The sequence below is a fragment of the Toxorhynchites rutilus genome, chromosome 1 (assembly GCF_029784135.1).
Source record: "Toxorhynchites rutilus septentrionalis strain SRP chromosome 1, ASM2978413v1, whole genome shotgun sequence".
Taxonomy (NCBI): domain Eukaryota; kingdom Metazoa; phylum Arthropoda; class Insecta; order Diptera; family Culicidae; genus Toxorhynchites; species Toxorhynchites rutilus.
This window is the reverse complement of record NC_073744.1, coordinates 84,836,246-84,861,213: the sequence shown is the minus strand read 5'-3', so window position 1 is coordinate 84,861,213 and position 24,968 is coordinate 84,836,246. Positions and strand designations below refer to the sequence as shown.

At 39.2% G+C, this 24,968-nt stretch overlaps 1 protein-coding gene and 1 pseudogene across 6 annotated transcripts in view; both read left to right on the top strand.

Annotated features, from left to right (window-relative positions):
- LOC129769468 (uncharacterized) overlaps positions 1 to 24,968 on the top strand; it is a 565,408-nt gene that overhangs the window by 281,016 nt on the left and 259,424 nt on the right. The window lies entirely within an intron of this gene.
- On the top strand, positions 24,610 to 24,775 carry LOC129763676 (U4 spliceosomal RNA; annotated as a pseudogene).

Genomic DNA, 24,968 nt, shown 5'->3' with positions numbered 1-24,968 from the left:
TAATCTCATTAATATTTTGCTAGCCTATTCTAATAACAAGATAAATTGATGACATACATCAGACATTGGACAGATAGATGGAACCATCGATACGGGTGATTTCTAATCACGTTTTGTCGCTAATCGAGTTCTTTCCGGCTGCCCTGTCAAAAAAGAAACTCTGTTTGCGAAAGGCAATAAGAACTTCACTGTCTCCAGAACCCACGTCACGTACGGCCGACCTAAATGTTGCTCGAGGCTGAGGTTATGTCTTCCCAATCATTATCACCATTATTGTCGGGCATGTCACAGCGGTCCGTGATCATCGGATGTACAAGTCTCGAACAAGTCCGCCAGAGGAATTTAGGTAATTTCTTTCCGATTTGTATACACTATTGAATGATAGCTGACCAAGATATGTGTACCAGGAACTCCACTGCTGTGTCGATAGGAGGGCCGCACATACAGGATGCCTTCTTCACCATGCCACATTTATGTACCATCATTTTTTCCTGTTATCTCTATTATTGTAATGGTCGGAAATTTTTATTTCCTCTGTGCGACTTCATCTTTCGCTGTGAAAGAATGGAAGGAAGTCAGCGAAGAGATATTATTACTGCGAGTTCTTTTCCCTCGTTGTTGCTGTTGTAGAGACAACGGGCGCGGAATTTTTGTTCGTTTCATTTCCTGCTGATCTCAATTGAACTGAACTGTTGAGCGATGATGATTGGGTGGGGGAGCAACCATGACGCTTTCCACAACGTCAGCTACGTACGCTATTGGCCGTCGTTGATTTATATTCCGAACGTGTAAGAATTTTTATTCTTCTTTGCTGAACAGATGAATAGATTAATGCTTTAACATCCATGACATGGTATCTTGGGTTTATATGGAATAACATCTATATTATATTTTTGAGTGTATTCACAAAAAAAAAACAGTGAAGGTGAATTTTCACCACACCCAAAACGAATTATGGAGTGCCTACCCCTAACAATCAAGTAGTTAATATTTACAAATTTCCAAATTGTTTGCATTTGGTGGTAATAATTTAATTAGTTGGAAAAATAAATAGATGGTTCAGCGTTCCATCTTAAATTGAGAGAACGAACGAACGATGCTTCAAGTCGTCATAAAATAAACTACTTCGGAGCAGGGAGTATTTCACCTACCTTGCTGGAAAGTTTGTTTTTCAATCTAGTCCTTTTGCTTCATAATAGTATTATTTAATTTAACTAATTCCGCCTCCAATTTTACTTCATGAATATACCTACGTTCTGTTATTCTTTGCTTTCCACCGCTCTGGTCGATTATAGCGGGCCACAAGCTTTCAAAGCCAATCCTCTTTTCTGCCATTTAGCGTTTTCGCACCAGACAAACCACCCAACGATGAAACAGTGCAAGTGATTTTGGCAGATATACTATTAGTCTTTTTGCAACTCTCATTACTTCATCTGCACTCCATTTACTATCGTAGCCCGACCGCTTTCCGATAGCGGGCTATTGATTTTTTACAACTTAGATAATATATAATAACAGATAATATCCTGTAGCGTACCACACTGCTGTACATAGATGAACGTTAAAGGGAACTGCTAAACTGAGAGGAAAAAATGGGTTTTTTTAACGTTTGTGTCCAGAATTAATTTGAAATTGTCCTAATTATTCAATGTATATCGTCGATTGGGACTTTCGGAACAGATTTTAACTCTGATGACATTATCCAGTCTTCATTTATATCATGATATATTAGCGCAATATATATGTACGTTAGAGTGCCAATGAGAATGGCCATCTGGAATTTTCAAACAGGACTTTCTTTTATTTTTTGACGTAGGACTACTTCTTCCATTTTTATACCGGGGTGTAAAATCAAAGTTTCGAAAACGAATGCGTTACGCCGGAGACCGAGATTTTGAGCGTTAATAGCTCCTAAAGAACTGAACGAAATGGTATGAAAAGCACTTCATCCGAAAGATAAAATGTCTACGCGTTATATACTTGTTACTTTTTGATCCAAAAACTTGTTTCAATAGCCTTAAAATTAAAATTTCTATTGAAATCACCAATCGGTATATAAGCGAGCGCCGCTCGGAAATCCACTCAGTTATAATTGAACAGCGATTGAGGTACCATCGCAGGAATGGATGGATTTTTCCCTAACACAGACTTCAAAACCATGGAAATCGGCATTGCAAAATGGATACAAGCAGACTTCAAAACCATGGAGCCAGGGAAAACTGGCATTGCAAAGTAGATGCAAGCAGCGGATACTTTCGTACTCGTTTGCGCTCTTGCAAATCGGAATGTTTCCCTAACACAGACTTGAAAACCATGGAGCCTGGGGTGATCGGCATTGCAAAATAGATCCAAGCTGCTGGTGCTTTTGTACTCGTTTACGCTTTTGCAAATTTGAATGTTTCCTTAACACAGACTTCAAAACCATGGAGCCAATGGAAATCGGCATTTCAAAATAGATACAAGCAGCGGGTACTTTTGTACTCGTTTGCGATTTCGCAAATCAGAATATTTCCCTAACACAGACTTCAAAGCCATGGAGTCTGGGGAAACTGGCATTGCAAATAGAAGCAAGCAGCGAGTACATTTGTACCCATTTGCACTTTTGCAAAACGGAATGTTTTCCTAACACAGATTCCGAAACCAATAAGTTGGTAAAATCGGCATTCCAGATCTCGGCAGTACTTTCTATACCCCCATGCATTTCTACACTCCGGAATGGGTCTACAAAAGCGGGTACGAATGCAACGCTTTGGTTCGGTTATTCAAGACTGCATGCCCTTTCGTGTCGCCAGTTCATTGAACTTCTACGCATACCGGTTGATGATAAGGCAAAATGTTGATAACTATTTGCTGCGATAACCACTACCATAATGCATGAATTAAATTAAACTGGGATTTGTGTGCAATTGTTTCATTCATTCACTAGTTTAATCAATAATTTAATCATCAGCTTTGCGTAACGGTGATATCGTACCCAATGAGGATCATTCGAAGTGCGATTATTTCGAATTGAAAAAAAACACAAATGATTACTAATCCAACGGCAGTCCTACGTCAACCTTGCGGTTATATCATAGGTATAACCCATCCATAGTTTTTAATTAATTATAATGATACTGCATCCCATTGAGAGATTATTCGCCAATAAACCCGTTTCATGGCTGCAGTTCTCCAACTCCCGACCGCACCGATTCGTTTCAAGTCCTGCTCCACCTGGCCCAACCATCTCGCTCGCTGGGCTCACCTCCCTCTTGTTCCTATCGAATTCGATCCGAGCACCATCTGTGCAGGGCTGCCGCCAGCAATCTTGCAACATGCCCTGCCCATCGCACTCGTCCAGCCTTGGCGACTTTCTGGATGCTGGGTTCGCCTAGAGTTGCGCCATCTCGTGGTTCATTCTCATTCTCCATACTCCGTTTTCCTGTACACCACCCTATAATGTTCTGAGCACTCCACGTTCGAAAAAACCAAGTGCTTATGATTCCATTGACTATGCGTCGAATTTCACGGCTGTTGTCCACGTCGTCGGCGAAGCAGATAAACTGACTAGACTTTTTGAAAATCGTGCCCCGCATGTTGAAGCCCACTCTCCGCATAACACCTTCCAGCGCCACGTTGAAGAGCAAACAGGAGAATCTATCGCCTTGTCGAAGTCCCCTGTGAGTCTCAAACATTTCCGACAGCTTACCTGAGATAAGCACACTGCGCCGCACACCGTTCATCGTTGCCTGAATCAGTCTTGTCAACCTTCGGGGAAAGTCGTGTTTGTCCATGATTCTCCGTAGCTGTCGTCGGTCGATTGTTCCATATGCGGCCTTGAAATCAACGAAGATCTGATGCGTAGGGACCTGATACTCGCGGAACTTCTGGAGGATCTGCCGCAGTGTAAAAATCTGGTCCAATGTCGATCAACCGGGTATGAAACCGGCCTGATAACTTCCCACAAATCTACTTACTATTGGCGATAGACGGCGAAAGAGTATCTTAGACAGAATTTTATAGGCACCATTCAGGATTGTGATGGTACGATAGTTCCCACAATCCAGCTTGTCACCGCCGTCCTTCCACTCTTCTGGTAGCAGTTCTGTGTCCCAGATCCTGACTATCAACCGGTGCATACACTCTACAAGTTTTCCCGGACCTCCCTTAAAGAATTCCACCACAAGGCCATCCTTACCAGCTGTTTTGTGGTTGTTTTGCTGATTAATGGCCTTCTTAATTTCACCCATCATCGGGGGTGGCTCGTCATCGTTGTTCACTGCACCAATGTTGTTCTCATCAACGAGATCTTGGTCTCTTGTCTGCGCGCTGTTCAGTTGTTCATCGTACTGCTGCCTCCTCCTTTCGATCACCTCGCGTTCGTTCGTCAAGATGCCTCCTTCCTTGTTCCAGCACATTTGAGCCAGCGGCACAAAGTTTTTTTGTGCGAGGTTTTTTGAAGAACTTCGGTGATTCTCGAGAACGATGAAGCAGCTCTATCTCCTCACACTTTTTCTCTTCCAGGCGGTACTTTTTTCCCGAAAGAGATGTGTTTGCTGCCTTCGCTTCAGTCTATATCGTTCCACGTTTTGTCGAGTCTCTCGTTGCAGCATGGCTGCGCGTGCTGCATCCTTCTCGTTCAGGAGCGCTCGGCACTCGTCGTCAAACCTTTCGTTCCGTTGTCCTCGTTGTTCATACCCGATGACGGTCTCTGCTGTACTTCTGATTGCTGCTTTCAATGTGTTCCGGCATTTATCGAGGGGAGCAGCATCCAGTTCGGTTACCCCCGGTAACGCAGCTTCAAGACGCTGCGAGTATGTTGCAGCAACGTTCGGCTCCTGTAGTCGTCGTAGGTGGTACCGTGGTGAGCACTGGTGTCTTATGTTATTGACGACTGACAATTTAGAACGCAGTTTGACCATCAACAGGTAGTGGTCTGAATCGATGTTTGGGCCACGATAGGTTCTGACGTTGATGATATCCGAGAAGTGTCGACCGTCCTTCAAAACCTGGTCAATTTGTGTTTCTGTTTGCTGTGGTGATCTCCAGGTGTAACGGTATTGGAGGTTGTGCTGGAAGAAGGTGCTACGTATGGCCATGTTCTTGGAGGCAGCGAAGTCGATAAGTCTTAGGCCGCTTTCGTTGGTTCTCTGATGGGTGCAGAACCTATAAATTACCGGTCTCAACTCCTCCTCTTGGCCGACCTGGTCTGAACTCCTTGGCCGATCAAATCACCGATGTCGGCTGTGATGTCGTGTTTTGGGCAGCGATCGTATTCACGCTCTAGCTGCGCGTAGAATTCTTCATTATGCTCATCGGAGCTAGCTAGATGGGGGCTGTAGACGTTGATAATGCTGATGTTGAAGAAATGCATTCTCAGTCTTCACATTCTTTCATTGATCGGCCACCAGCCAATCACCCTTTTTGCATCTGCCCCATTACCATGAAAGCTGGTACCAGCTAGTGTGTGTTGCCGCAGCTCTGGTAAATAGAATACCCACCTTGAAACAACCGCACCATCGATTCTTTCCAGCAAACATCCTGCAGCGCTACGATGTTAAAATTGCGGGTTATCAATATTTTCGAGAGAATTCGGTGACTAGCAAGAAAATTGAGCGACTTGCAGTTCCATGTTCCGTGTTTCCAATCTCTAGTCCACGTTCTTTGTGTGGGTCTAGTCTGGTTGTCCTGCCTTGAATTTATTTGTGAATTTTCCTGTGCGTTTCATTTTTACGGATGGCTTGCAGGGCCTGCAACACCCCCTGTCTCGCCGGAGGATCCCCGCTGAGAGTCACGGCTTGTACGAAGACAGTGATCAGCCGCCCCTGACATGGATAACAGACGGTGTTTTGAGCCGCACCTTCATGGTGAACTATGGTTACTCGTACCCCAGCCAGCATCTGGAAAGGTACAGACTTTCCTCGCGTGTGAATTTTCTCTCGTTTTTTTGTAAGTATTATTACTTGGAATCACTAGAGATACATCTCTTGATATGATTGAAAACAAAACAAAACGTATCTGCATAGCTTGATGGGAAGAACAGATTTATGCCTCATGCATGCTTCTATGTTGTCCTGCTCTCTCTTTCAGCGTTGTCTTAGAAGCGTTTGCAGGAATATACGAATTTACAAGAACGATAACGAATTCTGTAACCTACGAGTAAAACTGCTCCGGAAGGAAATATAAGTTTCAGATAACGAACATGAGTAGAATTGACGGACAAAAATTGGATGCCTACAAAGAGTTGACGCTTAATTTTCAATAGAACCTATCTGTTTTGATCGGTTCTCTTCGTTGACTTTCTCTTTCGATAACCATGGACTTGCAAATAGATTTTGCATTAGTTTTGTCATATTGTATGATGAACGAGCTTTCCCTCTACAATCCTGATTGTCGAACACATCAGGAGATGCTTTCACCGCTGAATTTATAACGGTAAAGATTGTCGATGAAGAAAATCGATCAAAACATTTAGGTCCAATTGAAAAGTTAAGCATGAATTGACGGTTCGTATTTATTGCATTTCGATGCTTTGGTTCTAACGTTCTCACTATGCTTAACTCATTGGCAACCGTCGAGCGATTTTTATCGGAATATATCAAAACAGGAATAATCTTTGAAATCAGCTCAGCAACGACACGATGAACGAAATTTTATAATCAAAAGATTTGACTGAACTTCGTGGTGGCAGCTTGAAAATTTTATTGAAAAAAATATAAATGCAATCTAAATTTAGAAAGACTATGTATAGGCATCATCAAAGACACGAGTGATTTGAAGCTAGTCGAATTTTATGTACAATGTACATCAAGGAATCTCTTAGTGAACTTCACACATTATAACAGGGTTCCGAAAGGGTCGTTAAAAATGTGGATCAAGTTGTAGAACCGGGGAACTACGAGGATCTACTGCTGGTTCACTGACCGGGTGAGTCATAAGTAACGAGACTAAATGAAAACACGAAAAATATTATTGCATTCTCACAAATCCATACACTGTGCGTTTGAGGTGTGAAACAATTAGACAAATAGTGGTCCTTCATCTTTAATCTTCCTAAAGATTCGCAGAACCCTCGCCATCATGGCTCACTTGAGGTCCTCTTTTTCCATACATCTGATGATACGCGATTTGAGTTGTTTAGTTGTGGTGACTCCCCAACCATTTTCGTACACCGACTGGGACAGTATGGCCCAGTACGACTCGGTTTGCCGCGCCTGTGGTACGTTTGGGGATTGTTTTCTTTACGTACAAACGGAATAAATCTGACAAAATAAGGGAATTCCTGATTTTGTTGAAAAACTATCATAGTCGAGATTCGAAGGAATGTGCCAATAAATCCCAAATAATTTATCACTTTTGTTTCAAAATTGATTATCGATTTATAATAAAATGATTTGAAAAATGATACACATTCCAATCCAAAAAAATCGAGGGGTTGTATCCGTGACATGACCGCTTAGGACGTAGGACTACGCAATTTCCTTTTTTTAATTTGTTGGTTTATCATTTCGGATATTATTTGCGAATACGTCGGAATTTCATATATAACTCTCTAGTAAAAAGATCCGGGGACACTGAAAAGGCTTAAAGGTTTGCGTGGTTTTGTAGAATCATTTCGAGAAGCAACAATTCTCTGTTGCCTTTGCGAGAACAATACTCTAATTGGTTTGTTTCTTTGTATCAATGAACGCATTGCACTGAGTATTTAATTGAGCATCAAACACGCGTCTAACAGATGACGACAGAACAGATAACAGAAACAGATAACAGAAAGATTCTGAGAATTTTCCTCAGAGGTGATGCAATACTTATACGCTAGCGACAGCTCACGTACTATGCAAGGGTGGAGTTTACTTCGCAAATATTCTCTTTTCGCTATCCCCCTTCGTTGTTTCTATTCCAGCGGTTGCATAAGTTGCCCGTTATTGACAGCTCTGTTCGGGAAAGCACACAAATGGACAGAACAAACGTATGGGGAAATGGGAATGCTTCCAACTTTCATCAATTTAAACCATATACAGACTATGGGATTGTAATGTATAGCATATCAAACAAATCTTAGAAAATTTCCGATTCGATTGGTATGCAAATCGTTAAAATCCGTTCGCAGCAAAAATAGTTATTAACGTTAACTTTATTTCATAAAAACGTGACTTGTTTTAAGATTTGGCACCCTTAGTGTAAGACGTAGTCCTACGTCAAAATAGAGCATCACACAATTATTTCGAAAGTGCTTTTTGAATTGATCGAGAACTCTTCTTATCTCCAATGAAGAGATCCGCGTCTATTTATACGGCAGAATTAACACCCGTCGGATTGTTGATGTGGTCCTCCGGCATTATTGTCTTCGCGTTACGATTTACGGCACGGTTTGTTGTCGAGAAAACAAATATTTAGTCTCACTTCGCTATCGATGCGGTGGTGCTGAAATGCTTGCGTGATTTATCGGCGACAGCCTGCAATAGGTCTGACGGGTTAAATGATGACAACTGTTGGAGCCATTCAAGCGGTTAACCTATTCCCGCGCTCGCTCGGCTCGGCTCGGTTCGTGAAATCCGGCTCAAAAGTGAAAAGTACCACACATTGAGCTTATTGTGCGAGATAAATAAGCCATATCCGACACAGAGATAAAGCTTATTTTGACGGCAAATGATTGTGATGCAAGCTGCTATTTTTGTGCACTGTCGAGAGTGTTTTCCCCCCGAGGGTTGGCCTTATTATGGAAAATGGCGTTGATTGTTCCGCTGCCAGTGGGACATTCGACTGTGAAATTATACGGAAGTCTGCGCTCATGTGTATAGAAACATAGATTTAGCCCACTATTGTGATGACTCTTTCAATTTGGTGCCAACATGATTTGGACAATATGGATCGATATTCGCTGGAGCGAAATGATTTGTGAACACTGTTCGAGTTTTGTTCAAATGTGTTCAATTGATCTGTATTGGGTAACAATTTCTACATATTTCCTGATCATGATAGATACGATAAAAATAATGTCCTCCCAACATTATTGTAAACTAGAAATTTACAACACTGAACATTGAAACCGCCTAGCATCTAATACCTAAAACATCTTGTTTGGAAGCGAGTTTTATTCTTTTCATTTTCAACATCAAAATGCTCTCGTTCGCCATAAGTTTCAAGCTACATGTTCCTACTGGATTGTTACATATTAGGCTGTCAAAAAAGTCCTGCGGTATTTCCGCGAGGTGTCGTTGTAAGCGCGTAGTTCTAGTTGTATTCATTGTATCGAGTCGTACTATAGCTTGTTGGAAAGGTATTTTTGTGCACTATAATATAATCCTTGACAGTGTTTTGTTTGGTTAAGTCGTTCGTGAGTTATAGTGTCGCAAATATGGAGCAAAATAAAGAGAAAATCCGACATATTTTACAGTACTACTATGACAAAGGCAAAAATGCATCTCAAGCTGCCAATAAAATTTGTGCAGTTTATGGACCCGATACAGTTTCCATTTCCACCGCACAACGATGGTTTCAACGTTTTCGTTCTGGTGTAGAGGTCGTCGAAGATGCGCCACGCTCCGGAAGGACTGTCGTCGAAAGTTGCGACAAAATCGCTGAATTAGCCGAGAAAGACCGGCATAGTAGCAGCCGTAGCATCGGCCAAGAGCTGGGGATAGGTCATCAAACCGTTATTAACTATTTGAAGAAGCTTGTATTCACAAAGAAGCTCGATGTATGGGTGCCACACACGTTGACGCAAAAAAAACATCTTTGACCGTATCGACGCATGTGAATCGCTACTGAATCGCAACAAAATCGACCCGTTTCTGAAGCGGATGGTGACTGGCGATGAAAAGTGGGTCACTTACGACAACGTGAAGCGCAAACGGTCGTGGTCGAAGCCCGCTGAAGCGGCTCAGACGGTGGCCAAGCCCTCATTAATGGCCAGGAAGGTTCTGCTGTGTGTTTGGTGGGATTGTCAAGGAATAATCAATTATGAGCTGCTTCCCTATGGGCAAACGCTCAATTCGGACCTGTACTGCCAACAACTGGACCGCTTGAAGGTAGCACTCATGAAGAAGAGGCCATCTTTGATAAACAGAGGCCGCATTGTCTTCCATCAGGACAACGCCAGGCCACACACTTCTTTGGTGACGCGCCAGAAGCTCCGGGAGCTCGGATGGGAGGTTCTTTTGCATCCGCCGTATAGTCCGGACCTTGCACCAAGTGACAACCACCTGTTTTTGTCCATGGCGAACGAGCTAGGTAGTCAGAAGTTAGCCACAAAAGAGGCCTGTGAAAATTGGCTATCCGAGTTTTTTTCCAATAAGGAAGCGAGCTTCTATAACAGGGGTATTATGAAGTTGGCATCTCGTTGGGAACCAGTCATCGAACAAAACGGTGCATATTTGACTTAAAACAGATGATTGTAACTAATTTTATGAACAAATGAAAATTTTAAAAAAATACCGCAGGACTTTTTTGACAGCCTAATATTAGTGTAAAATTCTTTGCAAATACTTTATTTTTCTTACAATACTCGATTTTTTTTGTCTGAAGCATTCTCGTTATCTGACAGAGGCACAGCTGTTGTAGCGGGGCGATGAGAATAATTCAAAATTTCGTAATTTTATTCAAATGAATGTGAAAAAAAATTTAAAATTCCTGTCAAAACATGAAATTACAAGTGAGTCTGATTTTCTATTGAAATTTGTCCGAATGATTCACTTCTAGTAATTAGTTCTCTAATTTTCCTCACAACATTTCTTCTTGAACACCCCTGGTTCGACCTGGTTATGTTGATTATGTCAATAATGGATACGTGAATTCGCTTATAGCAAGAATTTACCTGTGTATTCTATGAGCTGGATATCGTGCGGGTCAGCTGCTATCGATCTTTCTCACTTTTGAGAGTTCCAATACTTGTAACTATGAATATATAATTTCAGGACGATTAACCGAAATCCGAAATAAACAAATGAAAAGATCCACTAAATACTACCATCTCTGCGCAACAACATTGTCACCTTTTGCGTGTATCACTTTATGCTAATTATCAACTCTAAATCAATCTAAATTAGCTTTTATTTCACTGAACTTTCACGAAGGCTAAATTGCTCCAACTTTTTACAATGGCTTTTTGTTTTCAGGTCTCTCATTTCTGTTTATGTTTGCTTATTCGGTTTTCGATGATAGGCGGCGATGTTCATGATCCTCCTAGAGCGCATCGGGTGTGGCGGGCAATACTGATCATCAAATAGGGTTATCAATTTTTATTCTCGACGGGCTCTATCAACAGCTATACTAGAGTTGTTTGGGAAAATATCAAACAGTACAAACCACTTTTTTATCATTATTTACGAATAACAGATACATCTAGAAGCTGTCTTGGGCACAACCATACAATGTGTATTCTCGTTTGTATTATTTCAGGGAATCAAACGCTGCTGGCAGGAACAAAGACAGCCTAATTAAATCTAACCGTTGCTGGCGATGGGAATTGATATATACAGTCATTGCCCCATTTATAGGATGCGTTGTTTGTACAGTGATGATTGCGGAGCTCCTCGAGGAAATATATCCTTGATGGTTGGCAGAGGCAAACCACCCATGTTCGAGTTAAAGTTCTTATTTGTGTTCGGATTCCTTGGGGTCGAGAAGGGAGGATTGAATTCTCAAATGTATTTGAGAATAGTGTAGCTAGTATTAGGCTTGGCCAATTAGAGTCGGTACGAATATGGCAGGCAGGGCAGATTAAGGGAGAAAGTGAAAATGAGTGCAAACAAATGGAGCATTGCACATTTGCTTGCCAAGGAAAACGTTACCGGGCAAGGAAAGAGAACCGGTATCTAATATTGAGAGCTGCTGTATGTTTGGCATTCCATGAGAAAATTTACGGTCTGAAAACAAGATACCGGAAGCAGTTCGATGCAGTGTGTGCGAACATATGCCAGTGCACTTTCAAGACATTCATTTTGTTTCCTCCCTCATAACAACATGCATACATAAATATAATGGCTCGTGTTTATCTCCTGCTCACTCGGTCTTGGCGCTAAGGATGGTGAACCTAGAGATCTATTTAAATCAAAACAACCACAACGTTGTCTGCTATTTTCCGCAGCCACCCTTATATCATTCCTCCTGCTGTGGTGGCGTGGTCAACATTCCTGGTTGTTGTTGCTGAAACCGACACATACTGAAGAAACCCAAGCCTCGAGAATTGGAGAGAAGATGGGATGAGCGTCTTGCCATGCGAGATTGTGTCCCTGCGGCACTCGATATGTTATTATAATTTCAATAATACAACAGTCCTAATGGATCCGAGAATGCGAAGAATAAATTCTAGATTTGTTGGATTGTCCTAATTGTTCTAGTGGGGGTTCGCCGCAAATCCGTTTGAATCAATTTTAATCGAAAAGTATGGTTTTTTTGAATTTTTTAATAACACCACATTAAGAGAAGAAATTGCTGTTAAACAATGCTAAGAGTATTGTCAACATTTTCGGGTATTCCAGTGATTATAATATTTCAGACCTTTGACTCCGAATGATAAATTTGAACTACAATTGTCAGCTTGCTTGTCGTGGGGTATAATGTTAGTTCTTTAGAAAAAAAAAAACACATGGGTTTTGAGCATTTGAACGACTTTTTTACATGTAAAATCAGATAGACATAATTTTTCTATTTACTATCTACTAAGTACACTGAATGAAGCTGATATATAAAAAAAAAGTCCAGTTAAAATAATTTATTCAACTAGACTTTTTTATTTTATTTTTAGTTATTATTTTCTCAATCCAAAAAAATAAAAAAAATAAAGACGCCACACAACACACGACTGCATTGTTGACATAGGACAACACAATTATTGCATTTATTCGCATACTTATTGATTTTGACAAACAAAAAATTGCCAACCAACGCGGTAAATTATTCACGAATGAAACGAATATTAATCAATCACATACCGCGAGTCCACTACCGCACATGAAGCAAGAGCCGGACCTCGAAATCGTTCGTTGGAGCGTTCATTTTCGTCTACTTGACAAATATACAAACACACACACTCACAATCATACTAAAAATAAATCAAATGCAACGTTCTCGTAGCCTTTATGCAGAGAATTTAAAAAAAAATACTGCTATGTCTTAGAACTCGTTTACCCATTGCAATTAAATGATCTGTCAATTAAACCGGTATGAAAACAAACAGCGAAGGCCCAATTCGCAACTAATTTTCCAACCCATTCTTACCAGTGTTGCAATCCATTACCGTCAATGTCACAAAAAAACCCGACCATAGTCACTCAATTCCTCTCACCACACGTGAGATCCGAGTACTCAGAAGCGACATACACTCGTTTGTTTCTGACACCTAGCCAAACGATGCTCTGTTCCTGTGCTTCTCACTGTCAATCGCTTTGTTTACAACTTTACGTAACGAAAGTAGTGGTTGTGCTGAAAGATGTTAGTAGAAATGTGAGTAACCAGACAGTTTCAATCATTTTTGACGTGACGGTGACGGTTATTTTGATTTGTTTGTTGATGAGGTAATTTGTATATTTTAGAAAAAATGAATACTCCCGGGTCCCGGGGAATAAACAAAAAAGAAAGTCGTTTAATTCAATTGCTTAGGAATTGGTGTTAAAAGAGGACGAAAACTACATCTGAAATATTGACGGGAATGTGAGCTGCCGTTATGAGCAAACTGGCTACGAAAGAGGAAACTTCATACGTCATTTTCGATTTATTCATCCTGAAAAATCTCGAATTCATGGACTCTTTGCGATAGAAAAGTCAGAGCCTCCAATGAAAAAATAAACGATGGGGTTGTATCCGAGACACGACCGCTTAGGACGTAGGTCACGTAATCTTTTTTTTTTTTTTTGAGGTTTGTTGGTTTATCATCTCGGATATTATTTGCGAATTCGTCGAAAGTTCATAAATAACTCTTTACTAAAAAGTTCCGAGGACCCTGAAAATGTTTGATGGCTTGCGTGGTTTTGTAGAATCATTTCGAGAAGCAACAATTATTTCTTGCCTTTGTGAGCACAATACACTAATTAGTCATATGTCGCATTTTGTTTCTTTATATCAATGCACGCATTGTACTGTATATTTAACGATAGTCATTTTCCGTGCATCGCCAATTAACAAGCATCAAACACGCGTCTTACAGATGTACATATCGATAGAATTCAAGTGAAATATTCACTAGCGTTCACAGCTTGAGGGGAAACATGAAACACAAAACGAGCAGAATAAGCGACCTTTGTTGTTTTGGCTCTTTTCGCTATCCCCCTTCGTTGTTTTCATCCTAGCGGCTGCATAAGTTGCTCGTCATTGACAACTCTGTTCGGGAAAGCACACAAATGGACAGAACAAATGCATGAGGAAATGGGAATGCTTCTAATTTTCATCAATTTAAACCATATAGAGACTGTGGGATTGTAATGTATAGCATATCAAACAATTCTTAGAAAATTTCCGATTCGATTGGTATGCAAATCATTAAAAACCGTTCGCAGGAAAAATAGTTATTAACGTTAACTTTATTTCATAAAAACGTGACCTGTTTTCTGATTTGGCACCCTTAATGAAAGACGTAGTTCTACGTCAAAAACGTGTAGTTCCGAAACGAATGGTAGCAATTGATCATCAGACATTAGTACAGGCCTCTATCGAACTGATTACGAAGCATAATTTAACATTCAGCTGCTTTCAATGGTCTGGTCTACGGAAACTATTGAATCTATTATACAGTGCCATTATTCGTCGTATGCCATTGATACGACGATTAACCGAGAAAACATTAAGATGCCCATTCAAGCTATCGCTGTGAAAACAACGGAGTGACTAACCGCTAAGATGCGGGGAAGATTATTGTTATTGAAAGTTGATTCTGCCGTATGTTTCGGTAGGCATGTCCTACTATTTTTTAATCCTACAGCTATGTAGGGAGTTCTCGAGAGTCAAACAGTAAAGTTCCTCAAGAACAAAATACTTGATATACTGAAGAAGTACCAACTTAATGTAGAACAAGTATCCTCGATTACGACTGATAACGGCTCGAACATGCTTGCTGTAGCAAAACAATTGCAACAAAAAATATGAAGACATGAAGACAAAGAAAATGACTAATCAATAAGGAATTTTACTGCAGAGCTTGGTGAGCATTAGTGAGGTTATTAGTTATTCGCTGTGCCATACACACTTTGCAGTTAGGTCTAAATGACGTAATTGGTAACGCAGATCCGAAAACGCAAGCAGTAACAATTATGGTTGAGCAAACAAGAAAAGTGAAGTTTTAAAATTTCTTCGAATAACACAATGCTATTTATCCTACACTTTGGTCAGCCACGCGCTGGTGCGGAAAGTCTTGAATGGTGGAATCTGTTATGAAAAAAGAGCAATTTTTTATCGCACTTGAAGACCACTATCCCGAAACAGGTACGATGTGATTTTACAATTTAGGGGAAACTTAAATCAATTTTTCAGTTATCGTCGATGATACCCGGCATTAAAGAACACGAGACTGTTTTCAAGCCATTTTATATAGCAACAAAAATGATGCAATCGTAAATGCTGCTATGCTGCACCTTGGTTTTGATGGCTGTATTAGGGAACACATGTCGGTGGGAATGAAAGTTCCTCCAACTGGAATGTATTTGTAAGGCCAATTACCCCAGGTACTTTGGTTTTTATGGCTGTGTTGGAGAAACCGTGAATCGGGCCATTCAAAACGGGGCAGTTTGGGCGTTTAGATAGCACTTGACATTTTACAGTTATTCAATTGCTTATCTCAGGAAAATAACATTTTTATTAATTGGGGGGCTCAGAAGGAAAGGGGAGGAAGTGACTTGATCGATTTCTCTTCATCAACTATTCCTTTAGTTAATAACTAAGGGGCCCAAAATGAAAGCGGTGTAAGTGACATCATCGGTTTCTCTACATCGACTCTCTCTTTTGGTCATTACTTAGCTGCAAACTCATTCCCAGCTATATTTGACAATGTGGATTCATGAAAAATGCAAATCCAAGGTCAGAACCTCATCTATCGAATTGTATAAAAAACTCAAATTGGAACGGTTTTGCAGTTGAGTTATTAATAAAAGAGAAAATTGATGAAGAAAACACGATCAAATCAATTACACTCCTTTCATTCTAAGCACCTCAACTCAACTGCAAAAACGTTCCAATTTGAGTTTGTTATAGAATCCGATAGACGAGATTCTGACCTATCTTCCACGTCGTCAAATACATTGCCCCTCAATTGTGATAGATGCATAGAATTATTTCCTATCAATTGATGCAAATATCTTTCCGATCTACAGGTGGGACTCGGTTATCCGGAGACTCTAATATCCGGAGACTCGATTATCCGGGATTCGATGATCCGGAATTTTAGACTCGATTATCCGGAGTATTTTATTTTTGATTTTCGGAAATTTTGAATAATTTGTATAATAATTCTATGTTGAATAGCTAATATGGCTATCAAATGAAAGGGCTTGACTAGTAGAATGCAGTTATTCATGAAAAATGCAAATCCAAGATGGCGGCCACTACAAAATGGCGGATTACATATTTTCTCAGAACCCCAACAATATGGGTATCAAAAAAAAGTTCTCGACCCCAAACAACTAATTTATTTTTATATGGTTTCATTCAGCTTCACCTATTTCTATGTATGTTTGAATTATTGTAGGGTTGTCCCACATTAATAGAAAATTGACCCCATTCCTGTTGACTGATTGATCTGAAATTTGGAACATACATTTAATTCTACTATCATTATAAAACTGCGTATTCCATGATCTTGATTAATTCAATTGGGCCGTCGTGAAAAAATGGCTGAATGATTTGACTTGGAGTGCACTGGTTTTGCCACCAGTCAGTAAAAAGACGACGCGATATCTAGCGTACTATGTATACTAACGGGTGTTAAATAAAAAATGAGATTTTTTTAATCACATCTTTGTCGCGATGCTCTCACAAGAACGTTGTACGGCACTTACGTTCATTTTCCGGATACAATTCCGGATTCTTGTAGTCAGTTGCTTCGTTTCCTTGGTCCTCCAATTGTTTTTATACACTAGGGCACTGAGTGAGCCAAAGAAATCCCCTATTGGGCGGCACTGGGGCAAGTTTGTTGGGCTACGATCTTTCGGCACGAACGGTATCTTTTTCTCTTCAAGATACACCAGCGTCTTCTTGGCGTAATGGGAAGACGCCTTGTCCGGCCAGAAGACGTACTTCCCATCCGCGTGATGCTCGTTCAGGAACGGCAGCAGGATTTTATCGAGGCACTCTTCTCGATAGATTTGTTGGTTGATTGCCAGACCGCTCGGCTTAAACCAAGGCTTTGAAATGCCCCGGTCGGAAATGGCGATGTACAACATAACCTTTTTTTCAATTATCATTTCCTGGAATATGCGTTTTAGACAGCGGAAAATATCTTTCGTCGTCCAGAACGAAAGACGTCCCGCGGTATTTTTTGGTCATCCACCAAAACTGTGATTTAACCGTCTCAATCTGCTCCTCCGTGTACTCCGGCGACCTCGTCTTCTTCCTGCAGATCGGACGATTGAGGGTCCGATGGATCAATACGTGGGAGCAGCCATATTTCCGACCGGCGTCACGCAGGCTGGTTGCGTCCTTGTTGTCAAACAGCTTCTTTAACGATGTCTTCCTCTGCTTCGTCATTATCGTCACCGGACGACCACTTCCGACCTTCCGCTCTACGTTCAGGTAACCCAGGATACGATATACCGCACTGACAGGTACATTTTCTTCCTTAAAATGTGCCACCGTGAACTTTTTTCCTTGCTGGAAATGCGTTTCGTAGAACCGTACAATGCGTTCGCGGAGCACGTGCTGTTTCGACGCCATCTTTGCTTTGACTAAATTCAAACTTGCAAAACCAAACACGCCTACTGTTTCTAGGGAGACCAAAGAGCAATTTTCTTGGAGAAAGAAAGTTTTACGCTCTTTATTTGAGTTACTGAAAGGTATTGAAAAAAATTTCATTTTTTATTTAACACCCGTTAAGCATACTCTCTGGTCCGACTGGCTCAGTACTTTATATTTCATCTTATGTTTACAATTACAAAATCGTACGTACGCGTTTCCGTGGTGCTGACTCTGCGCGAACCCCTGTTTTATAATCAATCCGCTATGTTGAACTTGCCCCCCGGGAATTTGGCGAATAAAACAAAAACTAAAGTGTGACCGGTTCGACATAAGTGAAACTTATAAATTAAATAAGGGCGCTTCAGGAGAACACGAAACATAATAAACAATATAAATTCATAAATGTCGCCGCCACTAAATGGTCGACTATGTATTTTTTTCAATCCCCTCGATATCGGTATCAAATAAAATGATTTGACTAATAGAATACACTACATCATGAAAATATTCCATATTTACATTTTTCATAAATAACTGTGTTCTACTAGCCAATCCCGTTCATTTGATATACATATTGATAGGGTACTGAGAAAATTTGTAATCCGCCATTTTGTAGCGGTCGTCATCTTCGATTTACATTTTCCATAAATAATTGTGTTCCTTTCATTCGATACCCATATTGATGGAGTTTTGGAAAAACCCATAGTGATGAGATTTTGAGAAAATATGTAATCCGCCATTTTGTAGCGGCCACCATCTTGGATTTTAAAGATCATGGAGTACGCAGTTTTATAATTACACCAGAGATAAAGATGTGTTCCAAATTTCAGATCAAACGGTCAACAAGAAGGGGGTTAAATTTCTAGTAATGTGGTACAGCGCTACAGACAAAGTTACAAAATTACAAAGTTACAAAGTCACAAACATACAAACGGGTCAACCTAGATAAAACCATATACTGAATAAGTACAAATCGTAATTATATTACGTTTACCGAGAGAAAATTCGTTTTTTTATGACTCGATTATCCGGAGGATTCGATTATTCGAAGTGAAAAAAAATTAATACTCCGGATAATCGAGTTCGACCTGTATTAAGAAATATTCGAGTTATAGTCATTATGTTTTCCTGTATGTTCAACGTTTTAGTTTTCATTTTACCCTCCATATATTCCGGTCAGACGTAGTCCCATGTCAACATATGAGAGAAAACTCTCCAGCTCAACTACTCCATCGAAAAATCAGATCAATATCGAAAAGTGGGATTATTATTTAATTTGGAATTACTGATGATGGCAACAACCAATAATTCTTAGCGTGTGATGAAATTATCATAAAAAACAATTCAAATGTTTTGATTAAAATTACAATTTCGTTGTACTTTTTTCACTATAGATAGAGGGTAATATATCTGCAATGTGGTTTTCTGTTTTTGATGAGAAATTTATGAATTCCTACATAAATTCAAGACTTAAAATTTTTTATATTTAGATATCTTTTGATTATCTGTAATCAAATCTCGTTTCAGTCTCACTCAAACTTAACCCAAATTACAACCTTCAACGTTTCAGCGTTTTCGTTTCAAACAACAACGTTTCAGACATGAGTACAGTGATGAGTAAACCGAAAACTTTGTACAGTCAATGCTCTCTATAGCGATATCCAAAGGTCCCTTTAAAATCGCATAGAAATTCTTCTCTTTATTGCGACATTTCTCTATTACGACACATTACCGCTAATACCATTCATTCTCTATTGCGACAATTTTCAATGCCACTCCATTCACAATGCTACAATAATTAGCTGAATTGGACTTAGTATATGACTATGAACGAAAATAGTCTATATTCGATTTTGTTGTCTTGTAAAGTCTGCTGTTGGCTTTCGAACGCATCCTACATATCAAATTCAGCAGAAGCCTCAGTTCTTCGGAAAACTGTATTCTATGGTTCTGAGAGAGTGAAAGTGACTTAAATAAATGCCACACAAATGCGACTGGTCTCATCAGAGTATGGTATTTATTTTACCTTCAGCCTAAACATGAACTCAAGTCATCAACAAAACTTAAATTTTCCTCGACAAACATTATGTTAATATTCATCATCATGCTGTTTTCATCGCATTCGGTGTTCGCACTAAAAGCACATAAAGAGAATAACGAACGAGCATAAACTAAGTAATTTCCTGATCCTCAAAATATAAACCAGATTTGCCAATCAAAATCAAAGTTCGTACGGATCAGCCCAGGATAACCAAGCCAACAAACGCGAAACATACCGATACACACACACATACACGCTTCGATGTGGGTGTTTCCACAAAGCGATGAGATATTTCTCGTCTCGTTTTCTGTATAGGTTCAATCTACTGCAAAAATCCAATTTCCACACATGAATCAATTTCCAATGGATGAACAGAACCATCAATTTCACCACCAGCTCGACGGATGAGGAGGGGAGAGGAGCGAGTGTTCCTCCGCAAAATTATCGAGTATTGAGGCAAACGCTTGATGTGCCCTTCAGACGGTGGTACATTTTCCTCCTTTCGTATGCTATATGTTGGGACTTGGGTTTCCCCACTGAGAGGCTGCAAATTATGTTCGGCCGACGTGGGGTCAGCTCGAACTCGGCACGATTCCGATAATTCGAGTTCAGAAATGACGAGAGCATTCAACACGAAGATACAAGGAACCACACACATTGTAATAAATCTTGCTGAGGGATTGCATTTCTCGTTTGGTGCTTGCTTCTTCTTCGAAGATTCCCAATTGCTTTCAATTTTGTGTTGGGTGAAGGTGGGAGGGATTTTCTTTCCTCCCCCTTACCGCTGATTCTATGGGTTGTTTTCCAATGTTCTGTTTTCTTCCACCTCATTAAATAGAGAATCCACAAAAATCACCATTCATCATCTTTATTACATCCTCCATGGAATTCGAGAAGCACTTTCGGACATCATAATGAAAAACACTCTGTCAATATTTGAGAGTTTGATGTTAAAAGTCAAAAGATCATGTTTCACTTCCCATTTGGTTTGATTTTGGTTGCTTTTTTTATTTATTTTGCTGGATATAATCCAAACCTATTTTGTTTGTTTGATTTTATTTTTGATAGCAATTGAGATAGTATCTCGTAAGCAATCCTTCAAGATTTGATGACACTCATTCGAATCAAAGTTGATGGTTATATTGTTTGAGAGGTAGCTATTCTCGGAACGATCTTATGTTCCCTATCGATGATCATCCTTATTATCATCCAGGTCGTATGTGATTGGAGAGAATTACTTCACACTTAACAGTTGTGTGCCCATCTGTGAACGAACTCATAGGGTTGTTCTTATGTGATGTGTGATATGTGGATTTGTTTTCAACATTTTTTAGTGCTTGTGTGTTTAGTTAACTGAACTCTCATTATATTATATTCATAATTTTTAATCCATTCTACATTGGGTAATAGATCAAAATACAAATCAATGAAAAAATGATTCACTAAGCCACCCTAGATATAGTTCATGATATATACTTCTATAATCATTCTCTATTATCGTCAGCCGGTGCTGTCTTTTTTTCGCTCCTAAACTATTGATTTTCCCGTCCATATATATTGGCAGAACGATTCCTGGCTAGGCTATTGGCGTGTCCATATGTCGTGCTTCTATTTTTATCGCCCTACTATGCGACTGTATCCTTTCCGGCTGCAATCAGTTTTACACCCGAAATTCTGCTGACTCGTCATTACTTTTACGACTATTATTATTATTATTACTATTGGATGAAATGTTATAAAATGTAATAAAAGAAAGATGAAGATCATAATCCATTTTCGCCTACATTTTCCCACCTTTCGTCCGGAAAGACCCAACCCGGCTAACAGACCGGATAGCATCTAACATTTTCATCGTCCTTTTCAATTTTGGGGGATACACAATTTACTGGAAAGCATATCGTTTATATATGACGTTTATTGAACCCAGCGTCCCCAGATTTTATATATGCCGTATCATGCTATAACCCTCAACCCCCATCCTTCCCTCGAACGCACAATTTCCTGCCAAAAAAAAAAGACGATGGAAGATGAATTCTATGCACTGAATTTTCGTGGAAAGGTGGTTCTTTTATATTCAAGGTAACGCGAATTATCCGAAAAGGGTGAAAGCACAAAACTTCTGATTGGCTCTTTTTTCCGTACCGTCTTCTTCTACGAACTCAATAACGTTAGCCGTTCGAAAGACCATTGACAAGACCTGCCAGGTTCAAGTTAAACCGATTGTGGTTTGGAAATTGTGAACGGAACTGCGCGTATTGCACACAATAAAATTAGACTTGATTTTTTTTAGTTTCTTAGCGGTAACACTTCCCAAACATTCCAACTGTCGATGACAACCAATGACATGAAGCGATACAAGGAAATATAGAAGTTTCAAAAAATATAAAAATAATGAAATTTTAATGAAGTTTTTCTGTATTTTTTTAACGATGGAATGTTGGCGTTTTCTCTTATCTGTTCTCAAAACAGTGCTGTTGAGAAACAGAAATGATAATAAGGTGCTGTTGAGAACCAGAAACAACCTGGAATTGAAGGAAGCCCTAACGATTAAGCAGGACGAGATAAGGATACCACTGGAATTGACAAATTACTAAACAGATAGTTACCGGGGTAGCTGTGGAATTCCACGCCTAGCCAGGAATCAATCAAAAAACTTGCCGTAAGCCATTGAGAAGCACGTCTTACCTTATCGTCGTCGATTATGTGAAAAAAGAACAATGATGGCGGCACTATCTGTGCTCGAGGAAATGGGTTGTCGCTGACGCAGTCGACTACCGCTTGTCGATTGCGAGCAGTGTAACATATGCGTTGATCATTAAGTTGCTGTAACACTATTTGTACAGTAACACACAGTAGCGATCTAAGATTTTGGTGACTTTCAGTATTTTTCCATATTTTTGTCTCAAAGCTATTGAGAATGGCGTGAAAAAACGCGAAGGTGATTTTTCACCATAGATCCTATGGTGTAACATAAAAGGACTCAAATATATGGTACTACTGCCAAAATTTTTTATTTAGTACTCTATACAATATTTTCCATACAGCTGGTGATTTGGTTTGAGGGCACTTTTTACTCCCTTACCCGGTCAGGCGCTTTGAATGTTAGCAGGTAAATTTTGGAAACCCTTTGGACCCTTTGGAAATATAAAAAAATATTTTTTTGTGCCGCGCAACGCTGAAAAAAAATCTGAAAAAAATCACACATATCTAAAAAAGCCGTAGGAACACATTTAAACATGAATTAGACTAGTACTAAATCTCTAAATCCCAAAAAAAAATCAAAATTTCAATTTTTTTAGTACTTCAATTTTTGATATTTTTTCTTGATACACCGTAGTAAGATGCACATACAGTATTTTTTTAAAATTTTAATCTCGAAGCTTTTGAGAATGGCGTTAAATAAACGAAAAAGTACGTTTTTCACTATAGATCCTACGTCAAACCACATAGGGGTTCAAATAAATCGCCAGTTTATTTTATTTAATATCTTATATAATATTTGCCATACAGTTGGTGATTTGGTTTGGGGGCACTTTTTGCTCCCTTACCCGGCCAGGCCCTTTGAATGTTAGCAGGTAAATTTTTAGCAAAGTGTATCCCCTCAACTCCTGTGAACATTTCATATTGATACGTTCAGGCGTTTTTTCCAGCCGATCGATCAAAGTTTAAAGTAAATTAGAGAAACACTTTATCGCACACTGTACCAAAATTAAAAAATGCTATGCGTACTCTCCAGATGAACGATTCGTAACTTCCAGTTTCATGCGCTTGTGGGTATGACAATTGTACGGAGTGATGATATTCACACATATACTTAAGTATTTTCATATATACACATACTTTACCCCTCCAATTATTGTATTGAAAATGCTGTTTATTTATATCCTTTCTGGAGTGCATTCAGTTCTTTGTGCAGATACTTCCATCAGGAGAAACTATAGCTACGTTGACGGTCATTCTCATCCATAGATGACGACAGTATCAACATTCTTTTTGGTCTACGTAAATTGATTCTCTTTAATTTTGCTCTCTGAGGAAACAAAATTTTTTTCTTATGATTGATCATCTATATTTCAGATACTGGTCAAATTTCAGAACTTAATTTCATAAACATCTTGACCGAAAAGTCTTCTCTTGAATCTGTTACGTCCTCTAAAAATCTAGATATTTTCAGGCATCTCGGTATATTTGGGTTAGATTTTATAACTAGATAAATATATATATATATATATATATATATATATATATATATATATATATATATATATATATATATATATAGTGAGAGACCAAAATAATTTATAATATTGATCAATACATTCAATACATGAATTCAGAAAAAGTCATAATATCATTAAAAAATATAAAAATAAATTTCAATACAAAATCTTGCGAATTATACAACCGGTCATTTTGACCGGTTGGTAGTCCTAGTGTTAAACGAGTGGTATCCTCTGCGTAAAACAAAATACACACTACAACATGGCGTAGCTTGGTCGAAACTACTCCGAATAGGTTATTTGAACTGATTGAGAACTGAAGATAACCTACGAATTAGAAACTTATTGTAATTCATGTGAAATTGACGTTAATTTTGTAAAATAGTGAGAGATTTTCCATTTGGTTCTCTAATTATGAAACACTGGAATTTTAGTTTTTTGCATGTTTCGCGCCAGGACACAACAACAAAGTTCAAATGGTCCGTTTTTAGCTTTGCGCAGTGGCGATATCGTAACCAATGAGGTACATCCGAGGTGCGATTATTGCTAGTTGAAAATGGTCCGTTTTATAAATGAAGAACGTTATTATATCCTACACTATATACTTCAATTCAACCGACTTCTTACATATCTCTGGAAACTCAAAAAAAAAGAGTGATTCTATATTTGTGAAATGCAGTTCAGATCCGGAGGGAGGGATAATATTTACACATTGAAAATTTATTTTACATTGAATGGATGAAAGTGACGCACGCATATAAAAAACCGAATAAATATAATATTATTATTTATTATTTATTTTTTATAATATTATATATTTATTTAGATCTTCTGCTTCATCTATACCT